This window comes from Lucilia cuprina, chromosome 4 (genome assembly GCF_022045245.1).
Source record: "Lucilia cuprina isolate Lc7/37 chromosome 4, ASM2204524v1, whole genome shotgun sequence".
NCBI lineage: Eukaryota > Metazoa > Arthropoda > Insecta > Diptera > Calliphoridae > Lucilia > Lucilia cuprina.
In genome coordinates, this window is record NC_060952.1 from 94,446,628 (window position 1) to 94,464,578 (window position 17,951).

Sequence of the window (17,951 nt, forward strand, 5' to 3'; positions counted from 1 at the left end):
AAACCCTTTAACACAAGTAAAATTTTCGGAAGTTCAAAATTCGTTAACTTTATTTTTAAATCCAAAAATATCTGCAGGGGAATATGAATTGCAATGGTCAAAATTAGCATATATCAATTGGACTGAGGTCTTTAAAGGTGAAATCCCAAAAAATTTATTAGACTTTTGGCCACAAGTTTACAATTATTGCGATGCGGCTGGAACATTTCACTTTAAAGATTTAGCATTGGCCGTTCTAAACATGTTAATTTTACCAACCAGCAACGCTTGCGTAGAAAGGGTATTTTCTATTATGAATTACACTAAAACTCGCTTACGTAATAAAATTCAATATGAACTTTTAGATTCATTGATAAGAATAATAAGTTATATGAATGTTAATAAATATTGTTGCAATTCATTTCAGCCTACAGATAAAATGTTAAAAAAGTTTAATTCTAATACAATGTATGATACACCAAGCAGTGAAAATGAATCTGCAGAGAATGAGGTATATGATATTATAGATTTATGCAATTAATTTTTGTAAAAAATATTTCGATATAAATTTAATATAAATAACTAATGCACTAAAAGTACAAATGTAAAGTAAAAAAAAATCAATACATTACAGTGAATTTATTTAAAAATTGGGGTTGAAAGCACGATAAGAAACTCTTTAACTTATTTGAAAAAATAATAAAAATCCCGAAATCAATTAAAAAAAAAAAAAAAAAATATAATATTTTATTATAGACTTTTATTAGATTTATATTGACTTTATAATACATGAAATAAATAAATATAAATGATTTTTTAAACGATTTTTATTTTGGAATAAATAAATAAATAATATTTTATTTTGGCGATTTTTGGCGATTTTGCGTTTAGCTTTTGGCGATGGAGGTAAAAAAAATCTGACAACCCTGGTGCTGCTACTATTAGTACATATTAACTAGTCAGTCTTCTCATCATTAGCCACACGTTCATTTTCTCATCTTGAAGATGGCTGGGGGGACGTCTATTGATTTTGTCACTACGTTTGTAACACAATGAATTATTGATCATAGAACTACATTTCATGATCCTGTTATACATATAAATATATATAATTCATAACTATCGCCAATCAGTTCACTCCAAATATGTTTCTGTTTCACCTTTTTCGTTTACTAACTTTTTTGTCGTGAAAAAATTCCCCTGTTGTCAAAGTATTTTAATGTAATTTTGTAAACATTACACAGCTGTTCCATACAAAATCATCTCAGGGAACAAAATTTTCACTTCTATTGGCGATAGGGTGATTATCTTTGCAAAAACTGTTATAATAAAGGATTATTTTGTAAGAAAAAACTGTTGTATAGAATATTTTTCTTTAAAAACTGTTATACGAAATATTTTCTTAAGAAAAAGATGTTATAGAAAATTATGTTATAAGAAATATTTTCTTAAGAAAAAACTGGTTTTACAAAAACTTTTCTTTGAAAAAATTCTTATACAGACTTTTTTCTCTTGAAGAAACAATTATACATAATATTTTCTTTACAAAACGGTTTTATAAAAAATTTTCCCTGTAAAACTGTTATACAGAATAATTTCATTTAAAAAACTGTTATACAGAAAAGTTTCTATAAAAAATGTTATACAAAAATTTTCTATAAAAAAAACTATTTTCTCGAGAAAAATATATTATATTAACAATTCTGTTAGAGATAATCTGTTATACAGAAAACTTTCTATAGACAAAAACTTTTCTGTAGAAAAATCTGTTATACAAAAACTTTTATTTACAAAAACGGTTTTATAAACATTTTTTCTCTAGAAAACTGTTATAAAGAAAATTTTCTATAGAAAATACTGTTATACGAAAACTGTTCTATAGAACAAATTGTTATATAAACTTTTTTCTCTTGAAAAAACTGTTATACGTAATATTTTCTTTATAAAAATGGTTTTAGAAATTTTTTTCCATAGACGACTCTTATACAGAATATTTTCGTTAAAAAACTGTTATACAGTAGTTAAATAGTTTGATTAAAAATAAAACTGATATACATAAAATGAAACTGTTATATAAACTTGTTCTAGAAAAAACTGTTATACAGAATATTTCTTTTACAAAAACTATTATACAGAAAACTTTCTATAGAAAATACAGTTATTTAGACATTTTGATTTAAAAAAACTCTTATACAGATAACACATTTTCTATAGAACATTTTCTATAGAAGAAAACTTTTATACAGACTTTTATTCTAGAAAATAAAAACTGTTATACGGAATATTTCTTTTACAAAAACTGTTACACAGAAAGTTTTCTATAGAAAATACTGTCGTTTTTACATTTTGATAGAAAAAACTCTTATACAGATAATTTTCATTAGAAAAAAACTTTTATAAAGAGAAATATTTTTAAAAAATTGTTATACAAAAAAATTGTTATACGAAAAAAAAACTGTTATACAAAGTATTTCTTTTACAAAACCTTTTATACAGAAAGTTTTCTATAGAAATTACGGTTATTTAGACATTTTGATTAAAAAAACTCTTATACAGATAACTTTTATTAGAAACAACTGTTATACAGAAAAAATTCTTTAGAAATAACTATTATATAGAAAAATTCTAAAGAAAATTTTCCTTAGAAATAACTGTTATAAAGAGAGATATTTATAAAAAATTGTTATGCAAAAACTTTTCTATAGAAAAAACTGTTATATAAATGTTTTTTTCTAGAAAAAAACCTGTTATACAGAATATTTCTTTTACAAAAACTGTTATACAAACATTTTCTATAGACCAGAACTATTAGAAAACTGTTATACAGATAATTTTCGTTAAAAAAGACTGTTATACAGAAAATTTCTTTCAGAAATAACAGTTATACAGAAAATTTCTTTCAGAAATAACTGTTATATCAAAATTGTTTTCTAGAAAAAAATTGTTATACAGTTTTCCTAACATAAACTGTTATATAGAATTTTTTTTTAAATTTTAATAAGAAAAAACTGTTATACCAAAAAAAATCTTTGAAAAAAACTGTTATACAGAAAAGCTTCTTTAGAAAAACGGTTATAAAGAAAAATATCTTAAGAGAAACATTTAGAAACATTCTCATTTGATGAGATATATGTGGCAAAAAGTAATTTTGATAATGGATCGATAGGGAATTTTGCTCATGATGCCCTTAATTATAGATCGATTGGTTCATTTCAAAAGTTCTGCATTAATCGTTTGAATCAGTAACAATTCGTTACTGCCGAATATAAACGCTTTTTTCGTTATTATTATTGTTGATTTTTTTCTTTTAGTCTTTCTATAGTATGTACTTGAAATTCATGGTTTATGACCTCAAACCCCCCAAAAAAAATCTTTAAACTGAAGAAATTTTTTTTCCCCAAAATGAAAAAAATCTCATTTGTAAAAGAAAGTTAAAATATGAAGAAAAATTAAAAAAATATACCTATATAAAAAAGTTAAAAAAAAAACTAAAATAAAACCATATAAAGAAAACTTTAAACAATTACACCTACTCAGGGGCACACACACACACTCAGATAGAAAATTGTTTTATTTATATAAATAACATTTAAAATATGTAATTTGTTTATACTTTTATTAAGAACTTCTTTAATCAGGTTTAAAGATTTATTTTAAAATTTCTTTATTAATTTTTTGTTAAATATAGGAAAAAAATTATATTTTTCTTTAAGTATATTATTTTAAATCTTTATTACAACAAAAAGCACGTTTTGCAACATTTTAACAATTAAGGTCACGTTACACTTAAAAAAAAAAACTTTAACTGCTGCCATAGAATGTGACAGACAGACACTTTTTCTTTAAAAAATAATTATTTTCTTTTAAATTTGTTTAATTTTTAATAAAAAATTGCTGTTTAAATTTATTATAGATATTTTTCTTTGTTTTTTTTTTCTTTCAAACAATAATAATAATAAAATATAATGACAACTAAGTTAGTTGTCAAAAAAATGTTTTTTCTTTCTATTTTATGCACTCAATTGTACAATTCGCGTATTATTACGTTTACTGTATTGTTGTTGCTGCTATTTTTCTACTATATTTTCATTACACACAGAGATACATCCTAACAAACACACACACATACACTTTCATAAATACATATATAAATTGTATACACGAAATCTGTTGTTCTCTCTACGCGCAGCAGCTGACGACTGAAGAGCTTTTTTCTTACATTTACTTTGTACTTAATATTTGTAGTTAAAGCAATAACAACAACTCAACAAAAAAAGACAGAAAAAAACAACAAAGAAAACAGAAATAGAAAAAAACCCCCCTTCTTTTCGACAACAACTAAACAGAACATGTTAGTTGGGTTGTTTTTTTTTGGTGTTTTTAGGAGAGCAATAACTAATAGAGTCAGCTAAAAGAGAGCTATAGCTTTTCTTGTTGTTATTGTTTTGTTATAAATTTATTTAGGTATTGCCAGCTGTAAATAATATATTTATATATATTCATTTCTTGCTCTTAAGTTTTAAACAAAATACTGTAATTGTTGTCAATTATTTGTTGATTTTAAGAGTTGTTTGTTGACATTACTTATTTAGGTATTGCCAACTTGGGTATAATATAAAATATTTAAAGAGAAACTTACCTTATTTTACCGAAATTTGTTTAGTATCCTTTTTTTTGGGTTTCTGGTGGATGCAATAAGGGGGAAAGTAGATAAATATCTGCAAATAGATATACAAGAATGAAAATAAGTTAATATTACAAGATATACACAGATGAGCAGAAAAATAGCTGTTAAATTCCTATATTTTTCTGTAAAAGTGATAAAACATTTCTGTGCCATTAGAGAAAATATTTGTCATCTCTCATGTAAATTTTAGCGTGTCAACATTAATAGAGATGCAGATTTCTATATATTCTGTTTCAAAACTTTGTATCGATCGCGGTATACGGTAAACAAGGTACCAGATTGCCAAATTTTTATACCCACCACTTTAGTTGTGAGGCTACACCTACACCTACCGTAAGGTATACTAATCTGCCCAGAACCATTTTCTGAGTCGCTTTAGCTATGCCCGTCCGTCCATGTAAACCTTGCAATCAAACTATAGGGCGCAATTTTTAAGATAATACAAAATTTGGTACATGATCTTCTAGTGTCACAGGTAAGAAGCCAATTGAAAATGGTTAACATCGATCCATTATTTCACATAGCCCCCATACAACTGAACCCCCGAATAGGGCCTGTAAACTAAATACAGGTTGAAATTTTGAAGATAATACAATAAAATTTGGTACATGATCTTCTATTATCCCAGAGAAGAAGCCTATTACAAATGGTTAACATCGATCCATTATTTCACCTAGCCCCCATAGAACTGAAATCCCCAATAGGGCTTGTAAACCCAATAAACAAACTACAGGTCGCAATTTTGGAGATAATTCAATGAAATTTGACACATGATTTTCTATGGTACCGTAGATGAAGCCTATTGAAAATAGTTAACATTGGTCCATTATTTCACCTAGACTTTTAAAACTTGTAATCAAACTAAAGGTCGAAATTTTAGAGATAATTCAATAAAATTTGGTACCTGTTCTTCTATGGTACCGTAGACGAAGCCTATTGAAAATGGATAAGATCGGTCCTTTATTTCACCTAGCCCCAATACAACTGAACCCCCGAAAAGGACTTGTAAACCTTGTGATCAAAATACAGGCCGCAATTTTGAAGATAATTCAATGAAATTTTGCACATGATATTCTATGGTACCGTAGACAAAGCCTATTTAAAATGGTTAACATCGATCCCTTATTTCACCTAGCCCCCATACAACTGAACCCGCCAATTAAACATAAGTTCGTAATTATGTTTAATATAAACGTACGTCGACAAAAACCTGCAAAATGAAGTTCTATACTAGCCGTGATGACCCTCATGAACTCTATAATTATAAGGACTCATTTAGCCCTAGTCCCTATCAAAATTTGACTTAATTGTCCATAGTTGTATTCAAAAATAAATGATTTAAGTATATTTGAGGCATGGTAATATTCAACTTACAATATTTATTTATATTGAGATATTTTAAGATTTTCTATTGGATTATGTCTAAGATCAAATGGGTTTTCAAGCATTGGAAGGGAAACGCAGCAACCACCGAATTTAGCTGTCTCTGGGTCAAGTTCAAAGTCAGGACACACTATTTGCACTTCGGGTTTCTTTATAGAAGTCCAAATATGGGAAGGAATACTACCATACCAAGCTTCGATGCCCTTTCCGATTACATACTCAAGATTATTGAAAGTTGTCCGAACAGTGAAATTGTAGTTGCTGGTGATTTTAATGTTCACAACGCCATTCAAACCACACAACTCCTGAAGACCCATATGCTGATCTATGTACCAACGCATATCTTATGTGATGGAGGGGACCAATCTTTTCCTCACTTCACAGCCTCACAAGTATGAAGTGGACGTTCTTACACCTCTCGGAAATTCGGATCACTGAAACATTTCTGCATCCTTTTCGCTCTCGGAACTTCGTAACGTCTCACAACCAGCTACGAAACGTTAAATTTTTATCTACGAAATAGCTTAACGAATTATTTCGTCAATTTAATTGGAAACTTTGTTTCCTAAACGATAATGTCAATGCTATGGCGAAAATGGTTGAAAATATAGACTTAGGCAAAAGTCTTGGTTTAATCAGAAGTACAAAAGTGCAATCAGATCCAGAGAGGAAGCTTTCGGAATTTGGCGCAATAATAAAAACGCTCAAACTGACACGCAGCGCAAAAAGACGAGGTCTTCGTGTGCCAGAGTACTTAGACGCGAAAAAGTTGAAAATACAGTGCGATGTCCGATGGACTAAGCACATTTTCCAACTGTTAAGAGAAGCATTCAAGTGTCTCGGTTTTTTTTTTTTGAAACGGTGTAAGACATACTTCACTCCATCTAATCTTCTCACTATTTACACCACTTATATCCGACCAAAATGGAATACAACTCCCATGTATGAGCCGGAGCTTCGAAGTCTATTTTGGAGCTACTCGACCACGTACAAGAGGGTATCCAAATCTACTGATTCACTGGAGCACCCTCGCAATGAGGGGTGTATTTCACTTCTTCTATCGATACTAAGGAGTGAGATCGAAAAATTCTTAACACACGTTTTTCATTACATTTTTCAACCAAAGTATTATTTGATTTTTTTTTTTTTTATCAAGTTACCTTTGAAAAACATGTCAGTTATTATGTGTAATGTCAATTATATTAATTTTTTTGTTAATCTGATTAAAATGAGTGACCAGAAAAAAGTGCATACTGAAATTATTAAATATTTTCAACTAAACCCAACTTGGTCTTACAAAAAGTTGGCCAAGCATACAAAGGTCTGCCGTCAAACTGTTTCCAATGTTATTAAACAGTACCGGGAGAACTTGTCAGTTGATAGAAAACCTGGTTCAGGTAGAAAGAATGGTCCACATAATGTTTCTAAAGCCAAAAAAAATAGAACGCATTTTCAAAAGAGCTCCCAACACATCCGGTAGGAAAGCAGCTCGGTTAGCTCAGTGCTCGGACTATTTGGTACCAAAAGTTAAAGCTAATGCAGGTTTAAAAACATACAAGGCTCAAAAAGTTCCTGACAGGAACGCTTCTAAAAATTTAGAGGCCAAAAACAGAGCACGGAAATTGGAGTCAAGTTTTATAAAAAAATATTCTTGCTGCATAATGGATGACGAAACGTATGTTCTGGCAAATTTTTCGCAACTTCCAGGTCAAAAGTTTTATGTTGCTGATGCTCGAGGGAATGTTGAAGAAAAGTTTAGGACCCAAAAGCAGACAAAATTTCCCAGAAAGTTCTTGGTATGGCAAGCAATATGCAGTTGCGGCAAATAAGCCAATCATTTGTTACAACGGGCTCTATAAATACCGAAATTTACATCAAGGAATGTTTACAAAAAAGGCTGCTTCCATTCATAAGACTTCATAATGTGTCCACTTATTTTTGGCCTGACTTGGCATCCTGTCACTATGGTAAACAAGCCCTTAAGTGGTACAAGAACAATAATGTGGTATTTGTACCAAGAGAGGCAAATCCTCCAAACTGCCCGGAGCTAAGGCCAGTGGAGAGATATTGGGCTCTTGTTAAAAGAGAATTGAAGAGTACAAAAAAGGTGTCCAAAAGTGTGGTAGATTTTAAATGGAGATGGACTACATGTTCGAGCAAAGTGACAGAAAGCACTATAAAAACGTTAATGGAAGGGTTTCCGAAAAGGGTTCAAAATTTCATCACTAGTGATTAAAACTATAAAAATATTTTTTTTTGTAAATTGTAATAATAATTTGAATCAAATAAAAAAAAATAAAGTTGTAAGTTTAGTGGTTTCTTTTTTATAAACATATATGTATGTTTAGAATTTTTCGATCTCACTCCTTATAATGGAATGTGTTCATCTGAAAATAGGAAACTCGTTCCCGATACCAGTATAATATTACGTAGCATACTAGGAAAATATGGTCTTTAGAAGGTATTTCGTTTCATAGAGATCATCAAAGTTGGAAAAAATGTCGTTGGCGTTTATAGTAATGATCATAGTCAACGCTACGCATATCAAGACTATCACATTTCAAGAACATCACAAATTGTCTCCCACCACTTTGACTAAATTTGTTTCTTTAATTGATTTACAGGAAATTGTATTTTTTCTTTAGTTAAAAAGTAATTTTTAAATTTCATAAACTCTTAATAAACATACTTTCAATACATGTTTCTTATGCCACTTATCAACTTTGCATATCCAGTGTCTTTTTCTGCTAAAATATTTTTTTTTGTAAATTCACACAACAATTTTACAACATGTCCCCACTTATGAAACCATATAATCTCTCTGCAATACTCCATATTAACAGCTCCATTTTTTGTTTCTCTGCTTTAAATTTTAAATATAATTTTATTGAAAATAAAAATGCATTGCTTTTTTCTACAAAAGAGAAAAGAATCAACTTTAAATCAATTACAATACAACATTGTAACGTGTCTACAAGAAACATTTAGCAATAACAAAGAGTTAAAAATATAGATGGAAGTGGTTAGTGGTTCTAAAGATAAAGCTGCTGTAAAAGAGAGTCAATGCTTTATCACCCTTTCTTCTCTACTACTTGTCCCGTTTGGTGTAAAAACTTAAAACCTCACGATCTTGTTATAATCACGATTGTTAAGCTGTATTGCTATTGTTGTTGTTAATTTAGCGTACGTAAGTATTAAAAGTACAATGGTCTTCTGAAATAATTCCTAAGTAAACTCACACGCATCGTTTGTTATATATTTATTTTAATTCTTCGAGGGGACTTTTTTTTAACAAATTCCAAAAATAATCAGTAAACTTTAACCGATCGTAAAGAGTACAAAATATATCGTATTTATATATACAATTGTCTCTATATATTTTGTAATTGATGATGTCAAGTTGTTTTTGTTTTATTGATAAAACGGCTATAATTAAATTGATTATTGCAACCTAATGTTTACAAATATTAGTTACTATTCAATAGTTAATAATTGAAGAGTAACTGATGCAATTGAAGGAAAGCGAGTCAGCACTATAGTTCAACATTCCTAAAAGCAAAGTTGTGGGGATCAATACGTCAAATATGACGGATTTTACGTTGCATATCGAAAACGTCTAGTCGTTTTGTTACTTAACTATGGACGGAGGCAACAGTTGTCTGAAATAAGTTCTCTTGTACAAATGTGAATCATGGAATTCAGCTCGAAGTCTTCATTAACCGCTGCCTATGACGAATTCTAAAAATTTTCACGACAAACACTATTAGCAACGAGCAATTTTGGATTTTACAGACACAAGTTTAAAATGAATTTAAAGGGGAAAATGGATTGGATTGGATGCTCTGCAAAGAACACAATCCGATTTCACCAGTTATGAAATAGACTGAAGTAGCCGTAGAAAAGGAGAACTATGTCACACATGGCGACCAGAGATACAAGCCGATGCAAAATGATCAGCGGCGGCGTAACAACTATTTTCGGTCGGGGGCGGCGTCTTATAGAAATAACGACGGCGGCGACTTTTTTCCACTTATTAATTAATTTTGGACTTTTTTCTACAATTTTCGAGTTTTTGACTTTTTTTGACTTTTATACATTTTACGACTTTTCAGCCTTTTTCGATTTTTTTGGGCTTTTATTTCCAAAGTCGACTTTTTGACAAACGATAGTCAAGTTATCGACTTTTTTGGAACAAAGTAGTCGACTTCGAATTTTTTCGACAAAAAGTCTATTGTTCGTTTATTCGAAATTCGATTTATAGAACCCTAATCTGAACTTATAACTAACAAAAGTCAATAAGTCGTGGTATGAATTAAAGAACCCAGCAATAGATAAACGAGAGTGGAACGTAATCGTATCGTATCATTAAGTTTGAAAAACCCTCGGCCAACATATTGTAGAACTAGTTAAAGAACTCAGCAACAGACAGCTTTTGAAAAAGACGAAACATAGAGACCAAAGCATACATTTCTAAAGGACTTGGAATCTGAATCTGTAATTTCTAAATCACATAATGATTTCCAGATATTGTGTAATAAAGGTTGAAAAATCCCCCATTTTGGCCTTTAAAGAACAAAGCAAGAGAGTGAAATGCAAACATAAAGACAAAATTCAGAATCTTTAATTTCTCCATAGAGATATAGAGAGATCGTGTCATTAAAATTGAAAATCCTCCCTTTTAGGCCAATAAGTCGCAGAACTAGTTAAAGAACACAGCAACAGATAAACAAGAGTTGAACACAATCGTTAAGGTCCTTGAAAAAGGACAAAACTTTGAGACCAAAGTATACTTTTCTTAAGAACGCGAAATTCAGGAAATTCACCTGAAAATTAAAATATTCCAGATATCATGTCAAGGTGTTGAAAAGTCTCTTTTATGACAATATTTGAGACGTTATAACAGTGCGAAGACACCATTCAATGCAATCACATCCTTTTCAAATCCATATTTCATATCCATTGAAATCTGACTGATTCATCATCGCACAGCCCAAACGGCTGAACCTAGAATCAGGAAATTTTGACAGTAGATGTGGTTTTGGTTGGTTATGTAGATCCACTAAGGAGGGATTTTTGGAAATTTCCACATTTACGGGTAAAAAGGGGAAAAAACGGGTAAAACATGTTTTCTTAATTATCTTACACAATATTAGTGATACAAGAAAATTTTTAAATACACCTGTATCTACTCTTAAAATGAGCAGATGGGCGTCTGGCGCTTTTTTTAAATTCGTACTTTTAAAGGGTAAAAATGTGTAACAAAGGTGATTTTGGTACCTTTTTTGGCCCTTTATAACTTTTGAACTAATTAACATAATAAAATTTTTCCTGTTTCGTACTTTTTTAAAATTCAGTCCTTTTTGGGTGTAAAAGGGAGAAAACTGTATTTATGGTACTTTTTAAGAAAACTTTTTCGGTGTATTGAATTATTCATAATTAATTACGGACTAACTCTGTAATATTTATTGTAATAAATTTTTTCCTATATCACTGGGAAAAAGTACAAAAAAGGGTAAAACGGGATATTTAATTTTATTCAAAGTCATTGAGCCGATTTTTATAAAATTTCAAAAAGTAGTTTATTTACTCACACAAAATAAGCTGTTCGTATATTATTTTGGAATTCGAGTACTAAGGCCTATATGAAACCAAAATCGATACTTTTTAAAAAAATTTATTTCTAAGCAAAATGGAGTAAAATTGTACACTTTTTATTCTTGGTACTTTTTCTTCCTTCAAATGATACTCCATGTATGTTCTTTAATATGAACTCAAAACACATCTTTATTAAACATACATAGTCCTCATTGAATCTCATAAATTGTACTTTTTTAATTTCTAAAATATTCAACCTAGGAACATACATGGTCTTGACTAAATAATATTCTGTAAGTGGGGACTATTTGGTACTTTTCTATTCTTCAAATGGTACGTTTTTATAAAGGTTAACCTGAACACGCACAGTTATTAAATGAGAATTTATTGAGAGAGATTTTTGTACTTTTTCGTTTTTCTGATGGTTCTTTTTAATATTTTTACGATATTAAACAGAGATATTGAAAATAAAATTTAAAATGTAGGGACTTAGTATAAAACTAAAACATTAAAAAAATTAATGAATTTTAATTTTCTATAAAAGTAAAAAAAATTTTGTATGTATTTTATTTAAGTTAGGGTAGCGAAGCACCCAGGGTATGCTAGTCATAATATAAAAACTTTAAAATAAAAACTTTAAGTCTATGATTTACTCAAGATTATTTTAAACGATTTCTAGATTTTCTATTTCCAATGATTTGTACTAGTATGATTAAGTTACAAAAACCTTTTCCCTTGGTCTGTTGAAATGCTTCACTAACATAAAGTATTCCAATAACCAACAAACAGTTTTCTAATTCCACCCGAAGTAAATTGTTTAAAATCACATAAACTTAAAGTACATTCACCATCATTTAAACATTACATTCATATTAAGTAAATGTACTTATTTATGTACTAAATTAAGTACTTTTTTCAGTACTGTTTACATTCGTCCATTAAACTCACTGCTTCCTATATGTATTTTATTTTTATTAATTTATTCTCTCCCTTGTAAACATTGTAGTTTCCAAGCCAATTTAAGTTAATCCAAAAAAAAAATAATAAATAAATACAATTTTCTTACACTAAAATAAGTAACCCGACAGTTAGTTAACCAACCAAACAGTCAACCATATAGTTAACTAACTTACTCATACAACTTAGTCGTTTACACTCGTTGTCGGTTTGCCAATCTACCGAGTCCTAAAGGTTGTTTAACTTTCGAAAAAAAAGCCAATGTTTTCATTTTGTATCAATTGTGCTCTCATTGTTATGGTTTGTTTGTATGTATGTAGCTGCTGGTTACATTTTGCGATCAATTGCCTTCTCCAAAATTAAAACAAAAGCAACAACAACATCAAATGTAAACAATTTATATGGTTTTGCTGCTGTTGTTGTTTTATTTTTATATAAAATGCTTTTGTTTTTACATTTATATAAATATAATAAAAATAAAACAACAAAAATAAAATAAACCTCAGGAATAACAGCGGACGACACAATGGATGAATGTCTCTTTACAATAAAAGCAAACAATTGCTACAACAACCATAATCAGTTTATCTGGTAGAGTTACCAACTTAAGTGAAGATGTAAAATTGGGAATAGATTTGCCAATCTATATTGAGATTTTCTTGATCTTATTATTGGAGTATGAAACCGCTCATTCGGTAATTTAAATGTTAAACAGTTAAACAGTGTTACCTTCATGCATTAAGAATGGACTTTGTTTCTCAAATTCCTGAACAAGTTAAAAATATCCTCCATTTGCAATTGTTATTCACCGCAAGCTGACATCATTCTATTATTCTTGTCATTAATCGTGACTATTAAGTAGATGAAGTATTTATAGCAAATTTATAACTTAAGATTTATATGAGCAGATAGAGACGTATTGTCCTCGATCACCTTTAAATCCATGATCTTTCCTTTCTAATTTTACTGCTAGTGAGTTTCGGAAAATAAAGTAGGCAAACAATAAGTAATATGAAATTTTTGTCGGAAATCGTCCAATGAATTGATCTTCGTTTCTTTAACCAGTGCTCTCTATCGATCAATAAAGTTAACACCAACTTACTCTATTAAAATGATTGCATTTGAGCACTGATTGATCATTGTCAATGAATGACAATGCCGTCATATATAAAATGAGCAAAACAGACTTGACAAAATGAAGAACCATTTGTTGGAACAACACATAGATTAAGTTAGGCCATTAATCCGCCACACTGCTCATTTAGAAAAAAATCAAAAGATAACACCGTCATATTTCCCACACTGCTTAATTGTGGGCAGCGCAAAATATGGGCAAATGAGAGGATTTTTCCGGTTTGTACTATATTTTTCTTCCATCAATGAAAACTCGTTCCATGATTCGTGCTGATAGGTAGAATAAATGTCGAGTGTTTTACGTGAGTACCTGGCATGATGCCCTACCCCATGTTGGTCTTTTTCATCCACTGGGTAGACTTGAACAACGGTCTACCATCGCCCCTGGATAATTTAATGAAGAACTCAGGTTGCAATTTTTGTACATGAATTTGACCGCTCCATGTACAAGCACTTTGCTGAAGTACTCAAGCTATCTAATCTAATGGCCTCTGTTGATTGGGCAACAGCACCTGGAGACGTATCTGGACATGAAGGAAAATTCAGTGGTATAATTTGTATTTGATACCTTTCATCCATCATCATACAACCCAGCACACATCTCATTCATACGACACATTCATGAGAGAAAAACATACGACATATTCATTATTGGTAGACGGTTGGGGTGAGGCCCGCCGTACCTCACATTCATACCGTACCATATACAAATAATACCAACTCATTTCTAACGCTTAGTCCCAGTTTCGGCAACAGCACAGAACTTATCTCGAAATATTAACTTTACCTTACATCAGTCTTTTAACCGCAACTTACTCTTCTCACGAAAGAGTCACTATGTGGATCCCGAAAAAAATCTCAACCAACTGACCAGCAAGAACATAGTCCTGCGGGCAACTGGCCACCCGTAGTACCAGATTATGCGGTACTCTGGTCTGACCTCTTCTCAATCTATGGAAGGACTAAGCCAGGCAGTAGACTGTAACCAATTTTTTTAGTCCCGGCCAGACTAGAGGTATTGGCCACCTCTTTATTCACCGGGATTGCAATAACACCAAGGTGGAGGCTTTACCAAGGTAACATGCCCCCGGGGGTAACTGTTAGGTAGAGTTTGATCTACGGACATAATCATAGATATAGCGGACATAGCTTCAAATCATTTTTAGAAAAATTTAAATCAAAATGTAACATTCAAAAAGGATCATTTCTAATAGAAAAGATTTTGGCAATCGATACCATCAGTGCGTCCTGGAAGACGACGTTTTAAGTCTATTCAGATTCTTCAAAGAATAGAAAACTTCTAAGCTCATACATAAACAGATTAAAAAGAGTTCTTTTTAGGAGTTGAAAGCTAAGCTTTCATTCGAAAAATGTTAATTCATATTAAAGAAAACTTTTGAAAACAATTTTGGAAAACTGGAAACTATCTGGTAGCCTTATTTCACAGCACATCCCAAGCATCAAAAAAAACATTGAACAACCACACGATGACAATTCATGTACAAATACAAATTTCATACATGTTTGCTAAATGGATTGCTGATGGCTGAAAGTAGTTGGTTGGTTGCTTGACTAAAAAGAAATAAAACTAACTAAATGGCTGGCTGATTCGAGGTACGAATGTTTGGATTGCTGCTATATTTTGTTTTTTTTTTTTATATCGTTGGTCGCTTTGTTGGTTTGGTGAACCCGGCAGCGTCATCACTGTAAACGAGAAATGATTTTATTCACCACATTTGTAAAAAAAAAGACACACACTCACAGCATTAAACGCAACGGCAACACAAGTCATCTAAAGACATTGAACTGATGTTTTTATTTTTATTTAATTCAAATAAGTTTTTTATTTTTGTTTGTATTAAACGATTTCTTGCCATGTCTCCTTTTTGGTTTTGTATTTTTAACTAAAGTGAAACGTATGCCACACTTTTCTCTAATGCAAATGTGGCAAAAGTTAAAAAAAATAGACAAAAAAGGAATTTGTAAAGAAAATGTTCTTAGATTTTTCAAAAAGGCATGTTATTAGACAGCTAAAATGCAAATTGGAAAAATTTAAATGAAAAAAATGTTATTTATGAAAAGTATTCAAAATTGTGAGTTTTATAAACTCATATTAGCATGATATGGGCATTTCTACCGAAATGTCTTCTTTTGTCACATCACAGAAAGCAAAATCTTAGGACTATTGATCTCTTTAGTTCGATAGATCTCTTCTTTTTTCAATGTATAGATATATTTAAGCTTTCTATCTATCTATCTATCTATCTATCTATCTATCTATCTATCTATCTATCTATCTATCTATCTATCTATCTATCTATCTATCTATCTATCTATCTATCTATCTATCTATCTATCTATCTATCTATCTATCTATCTATCTATCTATCTATCTATCTATCTATCTATCTATCTATCTATCTCAACTAGAACTGAACTAGAACTGAACAAGAACTGAACTAGAACTGAACAAGAACTGAACTAGAACTGAACTAGAACTGAACAAGAACTGAACTAGAACTGAACTAGAACTGAACTAGAACTGAACTAGAACTGAACTAGAACTGAACTAGAACTGAACTAAAACTGAACTAGAACTGAACTAGAACTGAACTAGAACTGAACTAGAACTGAACTAGAACTGAACTAGAACTGAACTAGAACTGAACTAGAACTGAACTAGAACTGAACTAGAACTGAACTAGAACTGAACTAGAACTGAACTAGAACTGAACTAGAACTGAACTAGAACTGAACTAGAACTGAACTAGAACTGAACTAGAACTGAACTAGAACTGAACTAGAACTGAACTAGAAAACACTTCTAATACTAATCTATCTATCTATCTTTCTATCTATTTATCTATCTATTTATCTATCTATTTATCTATTTATCTATTTATTTATCTATCTATCTATCTATCTATCTATCTATCTATCTATCTATCCATCTATCTATATATCTATCTATCTATCTATCTATCTATCTATCTATCTATCTATCTATCTATCTATCTATCTATCTATCTATCTATCTATCTATCTGTAAGCTTAATCTGTGATCACTTCAACTTTAGTTTAATAATCAATCAACATTTTAAACAGAAAAAACAATATTTTGTATGAAAAAGTTGTTTAAACCTAAATACTCTTATAACTCAGTAATACTGGGTTTTTTTGAGAAAATAGGCTTAATCTAATCAGTTAATATTACGCTTCTTGATGTAACAAAAGTAGAAGTTTTGTTGGAAATGCCCATATGAATTTTAGACGAGTAGAGGAATAACAGGAAGATCATGCTTTAAACAGCATCTCCATAAATCAAATTGTATGTCTTGTGTTACTCTTACAACATGTTGGAATGACTTTAAATTGTAATTTATTTCAGAAAATAGTTTTTCTTTACTTTTTAGCTTGTTAAACAACTCGCTGACTCATCTGAACAATTTTTCTTTTAATTTTGTTTCATACAATATTATTTTAGATCATAATTGAAATGATTTTCGTTTTGAATATTCCGAAGGAGTAATTTTATTAAAATATACTTAAGAAATCGGTGCATATTTAATTTAAACGAAATAAAGACTCCTTTCTTTATTTTTTATTTATTACCCAACACCTTTAAGACTTTCATTCAAATATTTTTTCTTTGAAAATATGTTACTTTCATTTCACCTTTAAATAAACATATTTTATGTTTCACACTTTTTAAATAAAATTTTAATTTATGTTGTACTCACTACACCTGTCAGACATCTTTTAGACATATATTTCCCTGTAGTCTGGTTGACCACATTTTATTGTGTGGTGTCCTTAAAAATAAAGTCATAATTACAAAACCACTTGTATTCCAATTACACACGCACCTGTTTGATTGGCTTAATCAAGGCGAAATATAATAATGGTTGGTAAAAAGTGGTTAATGACATTGGAGGATAAACTAGTATAAGGTTGAATAATTTACTAATGTGGGGAAAGGTTAAGGAACTAGAACTGGTTAAGGAACTAGAACTGTACTAGAACTGAACTAGAACTGAACTAGAACTGAACAGGAACTGAACTAGAACTGAATTAGAACTGAACTAGAACTGAACTAGAACTGAACTAGAAATGAACTAGAACTGAACTAGAACTGAACTAGAACTGAACTAGAACTGAACTAGAACTGAACTAGAACTGAACTAGAACTGAACTAGAACTGAACTAGAACTGAACT

At 30.2% G+C, this 17,951-nt stretch overlaps 1 protein-coding gene across 1 annotated transcript in view; it reads right to left on the reverse strand.

Moving 5' to 3' along the window:
• Nucleotides 1-17,951, reverse strand: part of LOC111687906 (protein roadkill) — a 141,611-nt gene that overhangs the window by 118,256 nt on the left and 5,404 nt on the right. Inside the window, exon 2 of the mRNA XM_046950119.1 lies at nucleotides 4,619-4,697. The gene's annotated coding sequence lies outside the window, so the exon portion shown is untranslated. The remainder of the gene's footprint in view (nucleotides 1-4,618; nucleotides 4,698-17,951) is intronic.